Genomic DNA, 21,078 nt, shown 5'->3' with positions numbered 1-21,078 from the left:
CTCCAGGAATTTATGTAGGAACTGCTTGGGGCCAAGGAACCAACAGTGCAAATCACATGCACAGATACTATCTGAGGAATTAAATTAATATATAAATTACATCTCTTATTTATAGTATATTCTGAATTGCAGACCAACACAAGTTACCTGCAAACTGCACTGAGGTAAACTCCATTTCTTAAACACTTACAAAACTACAAGCAGTACAGCTACAGTCTCAGGGCTCTGGGGGCTGCCTTGGTGGCACACATACCCACAAATTTTCTGGCAATCCCATAATGAAAACAGACATTATTAACAAAGAGAAAAAACATTGAGCTAATAGCCAAGCAAGAGCTGAAGTCTTATGAAATACTCTACATATTTGCTGTATTTAACCATATAATAAACCCTTGTACTAATCAGAATCAACCTTTAGATTATGTGCTCCTGTCTTTAATCCAGACAAGGAACAACTCCTACACCAGCTACTAACTCCTTTTTAGGACATTTACTTTCCTCTTCATTTCAGTGGGACAGGTTGTGTTGTCTTATCACAGGACAATCTGCATACAGACACCAGAGCACATGCTTCACACCCTTCTCAAAACTGCTGCTGGCAGTCTTTGTATTCAGACATGTCAAAGACCCCCACCCAACCAACACACTGATAGTGTAGACATGACTATGCGGCACATGCTCCACACTAAGGGAGGGGCAAAGCACAGTCTGAGGGAATTCATGAGGGAATTCACATCTGATGGCTTCAGAGCCATCTTCCCATTCTATGCTGAACTCCCAGGTGAAAAGCTCATTCTTTAGCTTTGAAGCAGATTTGGATTTTGTTTACAGCAAGAGCAAATGGCATATTAATTCTGAAGTGTCCTTTGGCCATCTAACTGCCACTTCATCTAGTGATGTGGTAATTAAACTTTTCCTGGCATGCAAACCTCATTTATGCTTTCTTTACCACAGAAATAAAGTATTCATAAACTAAAAACAAAATGCCTTCCAACACCATCCAGCTTGTAAAATAACTCCCTGTAAAGAAAAAATCTAACATAGTAAACTGGCCAGTGGCTTTCCAGCTTTAAAGGGCTAATAGACAGCCAGCTGTTTGCCATGCCATTAAAGCACTCTGATAAACTCCTTATGGCAGGTGAGAGTCAGAATGTGATTTAATAGCTGCCAAATTAATCATTTATGACCAAATCTTACTTTAACTGGAATATTTTACTTCACAATGCAAATCTTCCAACTGCACTGAAGACTAGAGCTACAAGTTATAACTACCCATTTTAGAATAAATTAAGAAATATATTGTGCTTTCAAACAATGATGGTCATTTTTATTGAAGCAGTTGAGCACTATCTCCTGAGCAGCAACAAGTTTCTACATCATGCAGCTCACCTTGAGCTGGCATAGTACAACCCAGAATTTACAGACAGCAGTCTTCCAATACAGGAGAACACAAACAGTTCTAGGTGGGCTGAGGAAGTATTTTAAAAGCAAAACAACAACTGCCTCACACAAGCTCTCAGTACTTTGTCTCCAGAAAGCTTTAATCAGGATTACATTTTTGCATTGAATATATACTTATGTCTTATCTCCTGTAAGGTTGTTATCTTACCAGACCCTGAATCTGTTTTACTACTAAAATACCTCACCAATGAGCACCCACAGCTTCCTATAATCAGTTCACTTTAACCTAAGCATATTAAAGAATCAATATTAAGAGGGGTAAAGAAGTGTCATCCTGCAACATTGTTTCCGTTTGCAAGAGTCAGGTGAACTCCGTGTTTAACTCCTGCTAGTTTATAACACAAAAAACACAGTTTACTAGCAGGAAGAAGTGAGACAGAAGTATTAAAGAGTGAGAGAACATCTACCTATAAATTAAGATCTTAGAGGTGGGAGTGCTCAATTACACTACTACTCCAGTAAATCTGCATACTTTTAAATATAAACCTGATTCACAGGCACCCCCAGCTTAATTCCCACCTTCATAAATTCTGCACAAACCATATATCATAAGAAAACAGCAAAAAAGGGTTTGCATAACAGCATTAAAATGGATTGTTACATTGTAATGACTCACCTGCTAAAGGTAAAGCCTCCCACTGCTTGTAACTAGAGCCAGATTCATCATCTATTTTGCAGGCAGATTAAATTTGTGAGAGCACAAGTAAAACATGAATGTATGAAAAGTTATGCAGTGCCTCTTTCTACTCCTCAGTTGGACAAAATCCTGGTGAACATTAGGAATGGGGCACAGAGTTTCTTAGTGTGTCTTTAGAATCTAAAGACCTATTTCCCTTGATATAATTTCTGTAGCAAATTGCATGGCAAAAAGGTAACCAATGTATGAAAAGTACTCTTATTCTTTCAGTGTGAAAATTAGGTGCAAGTTAAACTGAATCCAAACATAGGAGAAAAGAAAAAAAAATTGAGAAACAGAAGTGTCATGGAGAGCAATGACAAAGATATCCTGAAGGACAGAGACTAAGGAAACCCTACACTTGCTTCTGTGACATAGAGCAGAGAGATCACTGTGACAGAATCTACTAAAGCTACAGCTAGTTATTAAACTACAGTTTTGAGGTCACGCCTCAGAGCTGAAGAATATTTACCCATCTGCAGTTCAAACACCGAGGGAATGCTTATGCTGAGAAACACTTTCCCAGTTTTCTCTACATACCTGCTTGGCTTTTAGTGAAACAAAAGTAACTCAAAAGCCCTGATCCTAAATGAGCTAGAGGATGCAGGTTTTATTTGTGTTTCCATTCGAACAAATCAACTACTACATAGAAACTGTACCCCCCACCAAGTGATCGATCCTTTCTGCAACAGTAACTAGCAGGAAACAGGGTTGTCCCTGGGAAAGCATAAAATGATACATTTTTCATCTCCATTAACCTTCAAAATCAAATTAATTCCATCACCGCTCCTTGATAAGGGAGTGCTTTTTCTCTCTGCAGATTTATCTATCTGCCTTTTGAGATTTTGATCACCCACAACTGCACCACAGTAATGAATTCCTCAGTTACACTTCACGTTCTCTAAAAGTTTGAGACTCTCACCTATTTTTAATAGTGCAGAGAAATAACAAAGCTTCATTTGGCTAAAGCATCCAGTATTTGATAACTCATAAGGTCCTGTTCATTTCTGCACCATGCCCTTCTGATCACCTCACTTGGGGCGTTAAGCTCTAGCTTGCTGTTTGACAATCAAATTTATCATAAATCTACAACACTCAGAGCTGTAATGAATCCCATTTTAAAGTAATGTTAATAAAATACAATTAAAATGAAAACATTTTAGACAGTTTAGAACATTAACAAAGCCTTACTATTGCCTGCCAACTCCAGAAGCAAACCTGATATCTCCTGGTTAGAGTATGGAGCAGGACATCTTGTTTTGACATGAACAGCGTTAAAGACTGAGGCCCTCAGTGACGATGGTCTGTGTATCCTAAATAAATCAAATACTGCTTTGAAATGCTGTAAGGTTTTCTAGTGCAACGGAGATGTAACAGACTTCGGCAAGGATAACACAATCTTTTGAAAAAAGAGGCAAGACTAAAGCTAAAAGTATGATTTTTCCATAACTAACAAACATAAATTTCTTTGCTGGTTTGTGTGAATATTTTATAAATAACCAAAAGCAGTTATAAGAGTTTCCTAAAACTATTATACAATTCAATTAAATTTACTTAAAAATATATTAACTAGTCATGATAACTAATATTATTTAAGCACCCGAATTTAAAGTTGACACTTAGACATCTCTATTTCACAAGTATAATTCATATATATAGGCTAAGAAAAAGTGCTGCTATTCAGCAGAAGCATGACCTCACTTAGACTTAAAGAAGTGCTCCATTTAAACCCAATGTTTATACGTGACAGAATTGAAAAGCATATCTTTGAAGAAAAACAAGAACTGAATTTGCAGACATGGCATTACCCAATCCTGGTTTTGCAGAGCTGCTGACCTAATACTCCACCTGAATTAATGAGGACTGTGCCTATAAATCAAGCCTGTGTTGTCCTCTCTGGTACAATTCAGCAATTTCAGTTTCAAGGAACAAAACCAACAAGTGAACATTCCTAAGAGGCAGACCTTGATCACACTCCTGGAAACGTGAACTTACTGTGATCCTTGAATAGGAATTAAGTCGCTAAGAGATATCTGTTAAACATTGCTTTCATCCTTTAGTTTATTTGAATAAAACCACATTTTATGTCCACTGTTTCTAGTCAGTTTTATTTCTTGCCAGTAGAACTCTTATCTGAAATTATGCTCCCAATTACAACCTTTAAAATCAACAGCATTCAGGCTAATATAGCTATAGAAAGCTCCCTTACTAAATCTGATGAAAAATTGATATGGATGAAGAGGGGAAGAGACAAAAGAAACATTCCATGAAATATCTTAAAAGGGTGGATTTAATATAAGCTATCCAAAAGCATGAAAGTTAGAATAACTCTAGTTCATTTCAAGATTAAATTGGAGGAAGATTTTTTTTTCTCAACCTACATTTCAAGACAACCTTAGAAAATATCTGGAAAGCATTTGTCACCTTTCCATTCTGTGTAGTCGACTGTAATCTAGATTACTTAATATGTTCTGTTACACAAAAATAATCATATAATTCAACTCAGTTGCTTTGCATGGCATTCTGGAAAATATTTTAAGGCATTCAGAAATATAATCCTTACTGCTCTCCATCATCATATACTTTCACTTGCAATGTTCCTTCCCCATGTTGTCTTACAGGGTTGCAGCATCCAGCAGCCATGCTCAGTGCACACATCTGTAATTCTCTATGTTGGCAAAAAACAAAGGAGGTTTTAGGAATGGACAGACTTTTTTCTTCCAATCTTATACAAGATACTGACTGGGATAGGACCAACCTGATCATCTTTTATTTGTCAGTATTTTTTCATCACTTATAGCTACCATCTTTAGCTTCTTTTTGCAATTCCACAGTGTAGAATTTTATTTTGCATTACTACAAGAATCCATAGAATATACACAGAAATATCAATTTATCTCTAAGGGAATAACTGGTGCTTTAAAAAGCTTTCTAAAAAATAAGCCATATGACTTTTAACAGCAAAAAAAAGTCTTAAACACACCCTGTAGGACTGCACCGATTTGGGGTAGGATGGGGGGAGAGTTAATGCTCAAATGCTGTAGTGCACTCTACACACAAACAGTAATAAAAATCTATCACTTAATCATTTACATGTTGTGTAAAACAGCAGTCTCCTTTTAGTTAAGAGCTACTTTATGTTGTTTTCATTGATACAAATGTTGCCCAAGTGATTGTGTGGGAGAATACAAGAACAGACTGTAATAAAATTAAAAATAACTTTCCAAGGAAATAGTATTTAGAAGGATTAATTACACAAGTTCAGACAGGAGGCCATATGCTTTCCCCTCTCTTTTCTATTGAGCATACAGTATGCCTGTAATAAAACAGGAAGGGGAAGAAAGCTGGTCAAAGCAAACTGTTTCAAGTACCAAGTAATGATTCAAGATATCTTTACAATTTTGTGTGCCTGAATATATTTTATCTATTCATTTGACTTCTATGCTAAAACTTTTATCAGCTCTGTTCATTTGTGGAATAAAATAGCCCTTTGCCACTACTCCCATATAGCAGGTATTTCTTGAGTGCTAAATACATGGGAGAAGTTGGTAGTGTGGGTATATTTCCTCCTTACATCAAATTCTCTACTCCAAATATAAGATTTACTTACAAGAACACAGAGGCTGTCACAGATCACGGCTGCAACCACTGCAAGCATAAGAACTTTAACAAAGTCTACAAGAATTAGGTGCCTTTATAAGCTTTCCATTTAAGTAGTATATAGCAAAGAAAGCCACTGTGACTTAACAAAACTTCACTAAAACTTCACATTAACATGCTAAAACAAAAAAGTATATGTTCAAGTGTTTTTCTGATTTGGGGTCCAAAGGCTCAGTTTCAGAAAATGGGCTACTTTTTCATTTGCATGAGAAAATCTTCGCTTAATTTAATCAGTTTAATATTTTCAAAACTATAACATTGATTTTGTAAGCAACTTGATGGGAGTTAAATAAAACTTTCTAGCAGAAAAAGCAGAGCAGAGGTACAAAAATAACCAGAGAGACTTTTATCCCAACTAAGTCATAGGCAATGTGACCAAGAAGTCAAAATTATTCAGACAACCAGTATTGTGGATGCTGTCTTTTTATTCAACTAAATCTAGAAGGTTTTTAAAGTAATAAGTTACCTGTATGTTTCCAATTAATTCCTTAAAAGCTACATAAACACATGAAAATTCAGTTTAAAGTATGATGAAAAACTCAATGACATAACATTATTAGAGATCACAGTAGTCTATGGCCCCAGAATATAATGTTGGAAGAACAGTTAAGTTTTAGTTCTCATTCCATGACCCCATGAAAAAAAAACCAAAACAAAAAAACTAAAGCAAAACAAAACCACCAAGACCCAAAGCCTCAAATGCCCTATGCTCTGCAAGAAATCACAGTTTCCTTGGAAAATAATTTATTAAGAAATGTTAAGCTCTTCTAGACAAAAAAAAAAAAAAAAAAAAAAAAGAAGAAATTAAACAACTGATCAATAACATATTATTCGAGTATTTGAATATAGTGCTAGGAAAAAACCCTGTAGAATTACTAACACTTATTAGACGACAGGAAAAACTGGAATTACTTCCCTTGTTCTCTCCATTTCAGTTTGTTTGAAATCCTATTTTATGTAATAACATAACGATGCACTGAAAGTTTTTTACAAATGTAAATCCATCACATCTAAAGTGAAAAATCCACTAAGAGTAAAGCCAGTTTCTATACTTACGTTCGAACGTAATGCACTACTCTGTCTAAATCATAGGGGAATAAGGCACTTAAAATAGGGTGTCACATTTCGAGGTAATAAATAGCAGATTGATTCAATCTCCCAGTTGATCCTGCAGTTTACTTACATACAAGATGGAAAATAAAGTACTAAAGCCACTGTGATTTACTTCTCAGAAATGAGACACTCTATATTAGTGCAAATGAATGCAAAAGTCCTGCATTGACAATTTATTGCATTCTTAGGCCAAGCCCTGATTAGATCAAATTGCAGTCTTTCTGAGCACACCAAATGAGCCTCACTGCAGATTCCAGTCAACATTATCTGTTATATATTAAAAAAAACCAACCCCAAACAAAACCATAACGAACCCAAAACTCTAAGCCAAGTTTCTGCAGTCCATTTTTTTTCAAAGCATGTTTTTCTCCCTCTTTGTCACTAATTGGGGAAAGGTGTTCTACCCCAAGAGAAAACCCATTACTTAAGAATGTTTACCTATGAGATTTATTTCTAGAAAGTCTTACCTAAAATAGTAGAATCTGGAGGAATTAATTCTCAACATCAGTTAAACTCTGAAGTCAGTGAAACATTCTCTCCACTACTGATAGGATAAATGGAACTGAGATACAAAATGACATTTAATAATAACACCCCAAAGCGTTCTAAACCAGCAGCATTTCTTATAGTCCTATGTGAAAAACAGAAAACTAAAGTACCGAGGACAACAGGTGTCTGTGCACTTGGGCTCCATGAGCTCAGCATCAAGGGCTTCAAGGCCACAAATTCATGGCCTTCAGTTCAGACTCTGTTAAGGAAGACCAAAATTGCATTTGAATTTAAGGGCATCTTCACTAATAAACTCAAGAGAGCATCAGAACCATTTCAGAATTCCCATAGCTAGGGCAAATCTCTTATTCACATGACTTGAAAAGGTTTTTCATTTCACACCACAGGAACCACTTCCCCCAGCCTCTTTCCTTTTAGGATACTTTGGAGAAAAATATGATTATTTCACTTTTTACCACCCAGTGGCTTAAAAATACGCAGATTTTGTACTAGTAAGACATTTGCGTGTATAAATATATAGGTATATATGACTTTAAATAGTAGGAAAAATCAGGTTTTTTCAGGTGACCTATATGCCTGTATTTTCTCAGTCCATAGACATACAAACAGCTGCTTAAACAGCATCTCCCTTACACAGACTTTTTGTATTCAAAATTACACAAGATCCACTTTCCAAGGATGTTTGTTAAATACAGTGCTTCTGCAAACAAAAAAACGCTGAGTGTATGGGTGAATAACTATGTACATATTCAAGAGGAGGCAATACTGCTGTAGAGTACTAGAATCAGCAATATTTCAATACAGTTCTAGTCAAAAAGTGGGTTTCTATAACTATCTAGCACCTTTTTGCAAAATGTCCGATGTCTGCCAGTGTACAACCACACATGAAAGGCCCTTGTCTTCAAAACCTAAACTGGCAGAATTTTTTTATAAAATGACGGGCCTTGAACAAGAAGTAGGGAGTAATTCAGTACTTTAATCTACTAAATATTTTAAAGGTTTGTCATCTGCACTTTAATGTCTATCTTTTTACCAGGTGCATAATAGCTTTAACACTGTAAAAAGAAGGAACTAACATATCTCCTATGCCATAAAACACTAATCAGTGTAAACTTCAAAGCTTTTACTTGAGAGTGTAAACTTCTAAGAAAGATTAGATAACTACTGAGCAGGTGCAATCCAGGAACAAAAATAGATGGAAACATAATAAAGGAAGTCAGACAAAGCAGTTGCTAAATAAAAATTCCCTTCTTATTAAAGAGGAATGACCATAGCAAAAAAGAAATTTAGATGTAATTACCACATATTATAAGGCTAACTAAGCATTTTGCAGATATTTATTGAAAATATGAGTTCACCATCTGCACAGATACTGATATTCTCTTCTCTTGCAGTCATGTTCAACATAGTCTATAAAAAATTAAAACTTAACTATATGCACATTAAAGGCTGCAAGACACAGTCTTAAATTACAGAATATTTGATAATACTTTTTAAAAAATTACTACTTTATATAAAGCATTCAATCCTTGAACTCCAATGTTGCAATATTCATTGAAGCCAAAAGTTTCAGAACCTCCTCCCACACATTCAAGTAATAATCACATACTGAAGCACACACAGGCACCCTGGTGAATTACAGAACTAACCTAATGGGATTAAGTTCACACTTAAGTATTTTTAATGAGTACTGTTCACTTCTTACTTTCCATTGTGAGCTAGAACTAACCACAAACAGACAAACCTAAGATATATATACATGGAAAATGTTATTTTTGCCTCACGACAATGCATTTTATTGCCACACATCCAAACTGAAGAATAGAAAAGCTTTGTATTTCATTTTCTAATTTTCAAACAAAATGTTTGATTGTCCTCACGTGTAGAGAAGATGGTCAAGTGGTAATAAAGCGAGGGCTTAGGATGAAGAAATAAAAGCATGAGCCCACTTGCCACAACTCTCACCAAGATCTACAGAATTAACCAGCACTAGAAGAGGATAGTTTACAAAAAGCTAGCTGCATTTATGATTTTTTTTTTTCAAGTGTACATCCTAATTTTTCTGTTTTCCTGAAATTCCACATCCCTTTCCATTATATGTAAGTACATACTTTTTTGCATGTTTGGTTTGGGTTTTTTTGTTTCTCTTTCTCTTCCAGAAGCTCAGAAAGTTTGGCTCCATCAATCAGTCAGACCAACTAGACTGTTTTGTCACCATATCCTATATTATAAAAACATTAGGTATTTATAATGGAGTATCTCTCTTTCTTTCAGAATAAATGGCCTGTTTTCCTGAGAAATTGAGTTGTTCTAGCCTCATTACTCCCATTAACCTGTGAATTTTAACCAGCTAACATAAAAATAAAAGTTGCAGGAAGCAGCTTGATCAGAAAAACACTTTCATTATTTTTCTAAAACAAAGTACAGAGACTTTTAGATAAAAACTGAGGAAGCTGACATCTATGTAATCTATTAAACTGTACTGTTAATTCCGTACAAAATCTGTTTATTTGCAGAGGGCACAGCAGAAGCATATGCTACACTAAAATTCCCATAGAACTTTCAATACAATGTCCTGCCTCTCAGAAAGGATATTTACTGCATAGGAGACAGATTTTAGCTAATTTTGATCTGTGCAAAGAAAACAACCAGCATCCATAGTATGGCCATCACATTCAAATAGAGATTTCTTTAGGTACTGTTTGAAATGTCATGAATTGCTTAGTGCAGCACCCTCAAACTGCTTTTACAGTATAAGGATCTGAATGAAGCTGCACTTAAGTCAGCCAGTGATGGGAATCCTACAACAAAAAAATCACATGTAAAATCCTGGGCATGCTCCCATTCACTGGAGAATTTATAGTGGTTAGTAGGCAGTAACCTTCCTCAAGTAGCTCTTCTCCTGGTGCATATAAACTAATTTAATACATTCACATCAACATCCTACATACCACATCCTTATCACACTGCTGCCACTTCATCTTTTCTATTGGAATACTGTCACGTTTCACTCCCAGAGAGTTCTGGGCATTAAACCAGAGAGAACCTGAATCATTATAAAATAAAAGTGCCTGATCTTTCAGGTAAAAAATGCTAAATTACATGTTCAACAACTTAGTGGGACTAATAGATATTTTCTGTATTTTGCTCAGATAAAGCTATTATCCCTATCTTTGCTTATTAAACCTACTAACAACGTGGCATCTGTAAACAGATAATCTGGAGTTGTCTACTCATAGTTTACCTGTCTAACATTTTAGATAAAACAGATACATCTCTAACTGGAAAACTATCCAGTCAAACCTTTTCAAAAGATGCCATCTCAGTTTGGCACAAAAATCTTAGAATGTTCTTTTCATTTTTATTCTCAAGATGACATGAAGTATATCATAGCAAAGAAAATTACATCATTATGTATCTATCCAACACACCTGCTATGCAACAAACACCTGTATTACATCTGACCTTCCAAGTAAACTGAAAATCAAGGAAACTTTTATTCCCGTTAAAATATCAGAGGTTGGGGTTTTTTTTCTATTTCACCCAGTTTAAAATGATATATAGAAAAACTTAGATAGATATTGTTACCTTCAGGTTAGCTACCATTGTAACTTTTACACATAGACCTCGTTTATTTGGAAGCAAGTTGCCAGTAAAGCATGCAATTACACACTCAAGGTACACACTGGTCCAGGAAAGCCATATGCACAAGAGGAAATGAGGGAAACAAGAGTCTCAAGTACGTGGTTTTCCAGAGAGAGCCTTTCTTGGACCACTGTGAGTGGCTCCAGCAGGGCCTGCTCTACCAAGGGAAGGCAGGGGATCTGCCCAGACTCTCAACTGGCAAGTGGTAAGAATGCAAAAAAAGGGCATTATACCAAAATCTAAGCACCTGCCATTTCAGACTGGTACCAGTCACTAATGGGCACAAAAGCATGGGAGGTGTCAGAGAAATTGGCAAAGAGGTCAGGGCGAGAGGATTGTTCCAGTAGAAGAAATCCCTCTAGTTCAGCGAGACCAAGCATAGGTCACACAAGTACTGTTTAGATATCCATCATTCATTTTCCTGATTGTGGACAAAGAAATCTGCAGGATTACAATCAAGCCACTTTAATTCAGAAATGTTGTTAATTCCAAATTGTATCACAGTATACTTGTTGCAGCTTTATATTTCTGGTAGCTATAAATAAAAAAGGGAATTGAATTGCAGACAGTACTTGATCCTCTTCTTCCCTGGGGCCACCAGACAGATGAAACAAAAGTTCTCACTTTCAAAATGCCAACAAATCCAACGAAAGATACTGTGTAAAGCAACAGGCAAAATGCAAATTGAGCAAGTAAGGACACAATACAAAAGACAACTTTGCATTAAGGTGGCAACCTATCTAAATTACAAATGTAGGAAACCCTCATTTCTGCATTAAAATAATAAGTAATATAATAATCACTTTGTCCCCTTTCTAAGGAATAAGCCATTACTATGCTGTCTATAAAACTGTCACTTGGTGATGCTGCGTAGCTGCTGCTACTGAATAGCAAAACTCATCCAACTTTCATTTATTTTGAGTTGTGAAAAAAGGAAACTAATGAACTCTGAATAATTAAGACATTTATAATACAAAACTAATGTGTCTATATATGGCCTAAGATTCTTATCTGATATGGCTAAAATAACCTACAATTTTTAAGCATGAGGTCCTTAATTTCTTTTCATAGGTAGATGTAATTTCCTTTTTTATATCGAATATTTCATACTCTGTGAATTATTTTTACTGATCAGCTACTCTAATTTAGCAGTGTAAAACAAAATGAAAAAAAACCCCTGAAATACCTAAACTAAAAAACTTTATTTAAGGTACTATGTGCAAAATAAACCCAGTGATTGCTTGTTTTGTGGAATAGGTATACAAAAGAAAATCAAATAGAATTCATCGAGACAGAAAGTGATGCATGAGGCTATTAACTTCTGAGACATGTCAATAAAAACAATAAAGCAAGATACTTTGAGTCTAGCTCTCCTCCATTTGAACAACTAGTTTAACTAGGTAAGAGAAACTGCTTATTTGCTAGACAGAAGCTTGGGAATATAAGAATATGTGCATTAGCTAGATATTTTTATTAAAGCAGAATGTGTATATATATAAATCAGAAAATCTCAAATAGAAAGTACAACTTAAAACCATTTTTATATGAAAGCTTCTAGTTTCAAGCAAGTATCTGCAAGTAACAAATATGGTTTTATTAAGCAACATATAGACAGCTGTTCTAACAAAGGACACCTGAACAATGAATCACAAACCCCACTTGTAAATTGGCTGAGGCTATTCCAACATACCTGTCAACTCTAAATCTTTGTCCAACAGATAATCAGAGATGAGTTTTGATCAAGAGTTCTCCTACAGTAGAAGGGCCTACAAGTATAAAAGAAATGTGTTGTTTAAACAAAACTATAACTAAACCACAGCATCTCACACAGTAAAGATCCACGAGTAGTTGTTACAGGTATTTGTTGATGACAGTGCCACTCTTTCCTGAGTACATTTCCAAGTATTCCGTAGGTTTATATCCTTATTTTAGCTTACTAATTAATACAGTAGAAACTGAAATTTCCCCTAATAATAGCTATTAGCTGATAGCAAAAAGGCTTGTCCTTCCTATGCGCTGACCAGGTCACACAAAGAAGGGGAAGGTGAGTAGCCATATTAAAATGCTTTCTCTTTCCCCAAATCCCTCAGGGAAGGTCCTTACCACTGTGCCAATAAATTTCTTATGGCTGCCTCCATCATAAATACTCTGATTAAAATGTAAATTCAACCAACCTATCAGCTTCCCATTAAGAGGACTCTTTAAAAACACCATTAATCAGCTGAGAGATATGTAGTGAAATACCACTTATCAATTCTAACTGCTTATGACAGTTAACAAAGCTTTATATTTGCCCCAAACATGTGCTGATCTATCAGTTATGCCAGGGTTCACTCTCACGCTAATTGTACATTTTCTTCTCTAATGCATTTTTGCTGTTATCTCATAGGCTAATGAAAGCTGGGAAATCAATACATATAAATTATACATGCAAAGAAGGACTGCTGTGAACATAAAGTTTCTAATTAATTGCACTTGATTAATTTATATCCTTTAATTATCTTGCTAAGCCACAAACAACATAAATATCCTTGCAATCTGGTTATTGCTATGTCAGTCATAAAAAAAAGCAGACACAGTAAATCTATGAAATCTAGCAAACTCCATTGCCAAAAAACATAGTATGGCATAACACATAAATATAACCGGACTTACTCAAGACACCTATGAATAATTTTACTGTGACAAATTACCACTAAATATGTTGTATAGTTATTTGATTAAGGTTATAATGATGTTATAACTTTACATGTAGCATACAGGGTAAGCAAAATGCAGGCTTATGGAGGTTTTTAGTTGTATTTATAAAACAAATCTGCAATAGACATGTAAGCGATAATGATATCTGATTGGTTAGGGCCAAGGATCAAATTATCAATATTCTAAATTAAGGCATTACTGCTTTTCTGCACTTAAGATTACATGGCAATTTGTTTGCAGACTTATCCGAAAGCCAGAAATGCACACAATCAGGACCTAATAATGATATACCCAACTCTAAGCAGAGTTAAATAAGAGTTACCATACTGTCTTTTGTAAGAGGCAATTGGCCAAATATAAATTCTTCCATTATGTGAGTAGCTGTAATTGTAAATACTTTTTTTTCCTTTCAAATTTTGTCCACTTTGGTAAACCAACCATATGTCACTGTTGTGAAATCTAATCCTATCAATCCACCAGACTTGCTCTTTGTCCTACACAACAGCATATTACTGAATATCTGTATCTACAACTTTCATAAACGTGTAAAAAGAAACTGTATCTGTCTACAGGGAGACTCAGACAGAGACCATCTGTCAGTGACTAAAGCTATTCTTTAAAAAAGAAAACATTCATCTGGGATTTGCCCTTTACAGAGTAAACCCACTTAACCTCCCAATAAGATTAACTGTTATTTGTTTCCATTAAACAAAAATGACCATGCTAATATGCATTTAATAGTACCAACAATGAGAGAAACATGAACTTTAACAATTTTTGAATTCATTAAAGTTGTAAAATACGTTATTTAATGACAGCTATTTTATTATTTGTAAATTTTTTTTTTTTCATTTCAAGCCTTCTTGCCCAAAGTTGAGGTTAAAAATATTTTTTTTTTTTTAAATCAGGGTAAATATTGAAAGTAAGACAGCAGGCTCTTGAGTCTGCCACATAATATAGATAACAATGACCATATATAAATTAAGTCTGAATAATGTGTATAAAAACCCAATACCTTTGGAGCACTGATGATTTTCACCTGTGCCCTCAACATCCAGGCATTTACAAAGAAAGGTATTTAACTAGATTGATTATACGAGGCTGTCTGAGTAGAGTTAGTGCAATGTAATGGAGACTGTACTCTGTGCTTCTCTTTGCAGCAGCACAAATCACTGAACCAGCCTGAAGCTATACAGAAAAATACCTTAATGTCTCCTCTTGGGCTGACAAAACACAGTAGCACTGTCATGTGAGACTGCCTCTTCTGCTGGGGAAAAACACAGTAGGAGAAACCTTTAAATGTAGGCAACCCCTTAGCTCCCAATATTGTCTTGTGCTTATTTTGTCAGACCAAGTTAGTGAGACGTACAATAGCATTAAACAGTATCCTAAAACATGAAGGGATGAAGTGCAAAATCCCTCATAAAATTAATTCCTGGGTCCCTGCCTTCCTGTTTTGCTCCTAACTCTACTTCTAAAGTAACCTAGATAAGAAGCACAAAAGGTGTCCTCCTCCCCTTAGGAGAAGCTTGAGGAGAGCTCAATAAAGCCTGTTTCTACTCTAGGCATAATTCAAATCTTACTGGAGCCAGTGGGAATATATTCACCAGGTTCAGTTGGCCTTGCATCCAGCTTTCTTCATTAATGGTAGTGGCACTATGCAATCAATAAACATTAAGACAAAGCAATCATACAATCATTTTCTCAGTGAGAAATTGACATATGCTATAAATAAGAAGAAATAAATTGATGAGCGGAGTCATTATTACAATTCAGCACAGCTAAAGAAATTGTTCCTAAAACAGAGAACCCAGAAAATACAGGCTTCCTCCTCCTCAAACACAAAGTATATTAAGAAACAGAACCAAAATGCTTTAGGCATGTAAGTCTCTACCTATTCTAAGAGTCAACTGATGCATTACTTGAATATACTGTATCTAAGATCCAACATCAGGGGAAAAAATCTTACAGTATATACAGAGTTATACAGAAGCAGATATTTTAAACTCAGGTTTAGTAGATTCCAAATCTAGATCAGGATGCATCATCGGTCATTTGAAATCTGCTAAAATCTCCTTGTGTTGGACAGGTGGTAAGAGCACAACCTTTCAAACAGTGGAATCAATCCTTTGATATCATCTGCATTGGCTGCTGATCATCTCCTGTAAGGGAGCAGATTCAGACTGGCAGTGCCCTGTGTTTGTGTGCTGTCTGTAAAGCTACAGCCAGACAATGAACTCAGTGTTTTCATTACTTTACAGAAAAAACGGTGAAGAGTGAAATTGAGAAAGGCGTGAATTAACAAGGATCATGTTTAGCTACCGATAAAGTTGTGACATAAGACTTGCCACGTGCCAGACAGTTCCAGCACAGAACAGTCAGAAGTCACTAAGAAGGAACTGAAGGCAGCAGGAAAAGCCTTTATCCATCCAAAACCCATCAATTCATCTAAGGAAAAGCTTTGGAGTATGTAACTTCCACTAGAGTTCACTGGATTTGACGCTTGAGATATAAAGCACCTAGATAGAAGCAGGGTACTGAGGTTTACTACAATTACCTTATCTTTCCTATTTTTAGTGACAGGACCAGATTATTTTAAGTGCATTTTATAGAAAACCCTTCTTTACTGAAATATAAAGACTGTAATAAAGACAATACAATGTTTTGAAACTGTTTTAAATCCTTCACTCAGCTTTGCTTCTACAGATTTAACATGTAGGGGTTCTAATCTTACTGCTACTAATTAGAGCTTTAGTGTAATTGTGCCAACAGGGTGCTTGGCATAATAATTACTATTGAGAGATTCTGGTGGAGCAGTAACGTGCCCACATAATACAGATATGTCTAATATTATACAGCAGTCACCTTTGTATGTTGACTCTTAAGTTGGATTTTAACCAAGTAAGGGGTTATTTTGCCTTTATTATAAAGCTTAAAAGGCATATACATATGTATGATTTGGGTATTTACTTTTCCCTCTTGATTCTTTTGAATATTAATTAGGCAGAGGAAAACTAGAAAGCACTTCATTTCACATCCTTCATAATTTAGTCTAGTTTGGCATGGGAAAATGAACAAAAATGCTTATGTTGGCAGGTCATACTTTTAATGTAATATTAGACTTTCTTAGGATAATGTCCTCAGCTGCAAAGTTTACCATAATATACAATAAACAGAACTAAAAACAGAGGATGAGTAAGACTTAAAAATGTGCATTTAGAAAGTGCCTGTGCTGCATTTCATTACAGTCCTACTGGTTTTGAAACAAATCTTTATGTAACTACGTGAATAAATCTATTCAGTGAAATACACAAGACAAACTTAAGGGACAATGCAGGAACACTAACAAAGATATAGAAGAGCATTTTTGATCACTTAGTAACATTTACTATCTTACTGTCTAACAAGTTTCAGATAATGAAACTTTGTTAATGATGTAAATCTATAGTGAAAGAACACTTACCAGCATTGAGATGTTTTGTTTGGTTTGTGTTTTTTAACCTCTAGAAATATCAGCTTCAGCCATACAATCATTAAAAGAATAAAATCTTAATTATGGATATGATTACAGATATAACAAGGACTTCAAGAGCAATTCAAACATGTGAACCCTGTACAATATCATAAGACAAAAAGTAATAGGCATTTTCAGATTAATTGAAGCATCTTCTTTAAAAAAAAATAGTGTACTCTTTAAAATAAGAAAACGTACAGCATGGAGCCTGAACCAGAGCTTCATCTAGAACAGACAGGCTTGTTTTTACTGCCCCTTAGTGCTTCCCTTTTAAAGTGACAGGAAACCAATTTCTGATTACAAATCAATAGGTTAGCACACTATCATCAGAGAGTAAATTTAGTTGCTGCTATTAGATCATAGAAGAGGGCATCAGAAAAGAGCAGCTGTTGCCATTTTGATGGATACAAAAACCAGTAAACAGCATTTCTTTTCTACAAATCCGTATTTTCAAGGAAGAATTTTTACAGTGTAAGTCACATGTGGCTTATTTATCATTTGTGGGTCACCATCAGAAAAAACATCTGTGACAAATGTACCATGTACATGAAGTGCCTAAGTTTAAGTCTCAAAACTAAGAACACTGAAATGTGCTGTATTAATTAATATAATGGAAACAAAATGTATGTATGTGCCTGTCACACAGAATACCTTTTGATGAAGTCTCTTTTTTCTTTAAGCTTTTAAGATAATCTTAGAGAAATCATCAAACTATAAAAAGAAATCAATAAAACAGAAAAGGTTCCCATCACCCCTAAAAAAATCCATAACTTTTGCATTTTAATAGAGACACTACAAGACTATACCAGTCATTTTCTTTCTGATGTGTTCCTTTGATTTCACTCTTATCTCACAGGACTCTTGACTTTCCTGAGAAAGGGATTATTGAATTGTATGTCTCCCTCAGATGCTCTTGATCATTCAAGTAGTCTGTACTTAAGAACGTTACAGAGTCTGCTCAGCTGCTGGCTCCTTGGGAACTCATCAGGGACTGTCATCTTAATATTAATTGGGTTTTGTGCAGGAATCCAAGTCCCACAATGAGAGGGTTTCAAGAGAGAAGATTATGCCCAAAGCCAGATATAAAGACAAACATATTTAGCACAACAATTATGATAATTGCAGAAACACTCTGAGAAATAAGTAAATCTGATTAAGGGCACTTCTAAATGATCAAATATTAATCTGATGTCTTCACTCTAACCTGGTTTGAGCATAAGAGGCTTCTTATGGTTTTATGTATTAACAGATTTGTAGAAGCTGAACTCATAGTACCTAATAATATGGTACATCCAAGTCAATACAGTAAAAGGATCTTTACGGAATGTAATCCACTTAAATTAAAAATAGACACAGATTGAATCATAAAGCTTAAATTAAAATTGACACAGACTCAATCAATAAAACATTTTATATAAAGTCTTGTATAAACTACTGTAACATTTTGCAGTCTCATAGCACAATAACTTGTGTGTATTTATTTTTATTGAATAAAGACTGCATCATTTCAGAACAAAATTATCATAAATACCACTCGGACAAAGACTCAAAAGTTTCCAGACTGACATAATTTCCAGCAAATTAAATACACCTATATTTGCCAAGGTGAAACTTACCTATCTTTAAAATATGTGGTTTACTTGTAGAGGTTTTAAGTATAGTTAAGTCAGTTCATCATTAAAATCTCTCTGATTTATAGGAACTGTGGGCTAAAACTATATTTTCGTGATGAATAATAACACAGTGGCAGCAAAATGAGGTTTTTTGGCACTGATTTCTCTATGTATACGTGCATGCACATACTTGCATACAAATATATACTAATACAGACCTCTGAATTAAAATTCCATACAAAATAATGTTTAATATTCTGGATGCATTCTATTTAATACTACCATGACAAGTGCATTCAGTTTGCTATGCACAGACCATTTTGAATAAATCTGAAATTAATATATACAATATGCACTTGTTAATATAAATTTGCAGAGGTAGAAGCAATGCCTGAGAGCACCTACACTATATTTGCATAATAGTTTAACTCAGATGAAAGCTTCCATGTCTAGCTAAGTTTTCAAAATTGAACATAAAGCATCTGAGAACGATTATAGTAATATATTCAGGGATATAAAGGAGAAGGAAAGAAAAGGAGACTGTATCGAAAATTGTAATACAAAAATGAATTATGTCAACATAAGACAGAAACACACAGACATAGATGCCTATCTATCCATCTTTATTTGTAAGTGTTAACCACATATAGGCCTTATGTGAAAGGTAAATCTTGCCAGCATGGCTTACCTCCATAGTAATTAGGCTTGTGTTTCTGCTTTATTAACTCTGATACAACAGTGTCCTGCCCTCTGTCACCAAGGGTACTAATAGATGATAATCACGTAGATTTGGAAACCATACAAACTAAATGATGAAGTGAGATGAAGTGTAGTAATGCAATGAGTTCAAGGACAAGCAATTTAGTCATTTCAATATTCATTTCCAGGATATTAAATAGAAATACCTGAGGAAACTAGACTGCACTCTATCACAATTTTAATAATTTACATTTACAAGCAAATATATCCTCAAATTTTAATGTTTCGAAAATCATATTAAAATGTTTGCCTTATGTAAAGAAAAAATAGCTTACTTTCCCCTAGAAAAAACATTAGAAATATATCTCTTATTTACAAATATAATGAAATCTTTACAAGATTTAACACTCCCTATGGACAATTTTAGTTTTGCGTGGGGAGGAAGTATATTTTCACAATCCAGTGACAGCAGGCCCATATTAGTATACTGGAAATACATTTTGATCTGTATTACTACATTTTGATCTATATTACTACAATCTTGAAGATGTGATACTGATTCTGAGCTCCTAACTACAATTTTTCACCCATTAGCCCCGGAGCAATAATACTGCAAACCTACTGTTAACTTTTAAAATCATTAATTATACAGAAATTACACAAAAATATACCTGACAAAAGTATTGACAAAAGTAATTTTAACTACAAATAGTTGTCAGCATTTTCTCTTAGAAGTTTTGAAACTGTTAAAACTTGTGATAAATATCACAATTTTACAGTCATTTCAAAGAGGCTTCAAATTCTGAAATGTCTGTTTAGATAATAGATTTTCTTTAAAAAAAATTATCAGCTTCATAAGAGACAATCAAAGCCTTGACCTGAAGGTACTAGGTCTAAATATTGCCACAGTGGTTAACTGTGTTTTCAAATTCTGCCTCATCTGTTGTAATTTATCAATCCTACATTTTCCTTACCACATTTATCTTTTTTAATGCACAAGGCATTTAGTTCCAATGTCTTACACATTCAATGTAAATCTGAGACTCCTAGATTTTTAGAAGGTAGAAATATATTTAATTATGTTTATCAGAAGCCAAATATACTTCTGTATAAACAAGCATTTAAAAAAACAGTGAAAATAATTCTATTAAAGAGAGTGGTTTTGGTTTTTTAAGTAAGTAAACAGGTGAATGCAGCTCCTTAAATATATTGTCCAGTTGTGAGAAATAACAAACCCGGGCTCTTGGGAAAGCAATATGTGTTATTCAAATCAGTCACATTTTCCCAGTAGTTTTCTAAGCCAAGATATTTACCTCAAACTTCTAACCCCAGCATTAATAGTTTTGAATTCTGTTAAATGCAAGTTTCAATAACCAGGCTGCTCGTCAGAAACACAGTTCTGCTGGGCCTATACTGTGCATTTTGAAAGCAAATACTCCACATTCTTTTTCAAACTAAGTCCATTTTTAAACAACACTTGTAACCAA

General features: G+C 34.7%; 1 long non-coding RNA gene across 1 annotated transcript in view; it reads right to left on the bottom strand.

The window, feature by feature from the left end:
- LOC121664298 overlaps nt 1-17,492 on the bottom strand; it is a 274,117-nt gene extending 256,625 nt beyond the window's left edge. Inside the window, exons 1-2 of the long non-coding RNA XR_006015946.1 lie at nt 17,229-17,492; nt 12,756-12,831 (exon numbers count right to left, since the gene is read on the bottom strand). This is a non-coding gene — a long non-coding RNA (uncharacterized LOC121664298). The remainder of the gene's footprint in view (nt 1-12,755; nt 12,832-17,228) is intronic.
- Between the last annotated feature and the right edge of the window lie 3,586 nt (nt 17,493-21,078).

Source organism: Corvus kubaryi, unplaced genomic scaffold (assembly GCF_017639235.1).
Source record: "Corvus kubaryi isolate FWS band 111438036 unplaced genomic scaffold, C.kubaryi_AGA036_p1.0 37300, whole genome shotgun sequence".
In the NCBI taxonomy this organism is placed as follows: domain Eukaryota; kingdom Metazoa; phylum Chordata; class Aves; order Passeriformes; family Corvidae; genus Corvus; species Corvus kubaryi.
The sequence above is the reverse complement of the archived record's forward strand: the minus strand, read 5'-3'. Positions and strand labels throughout refer to the sequence as shown.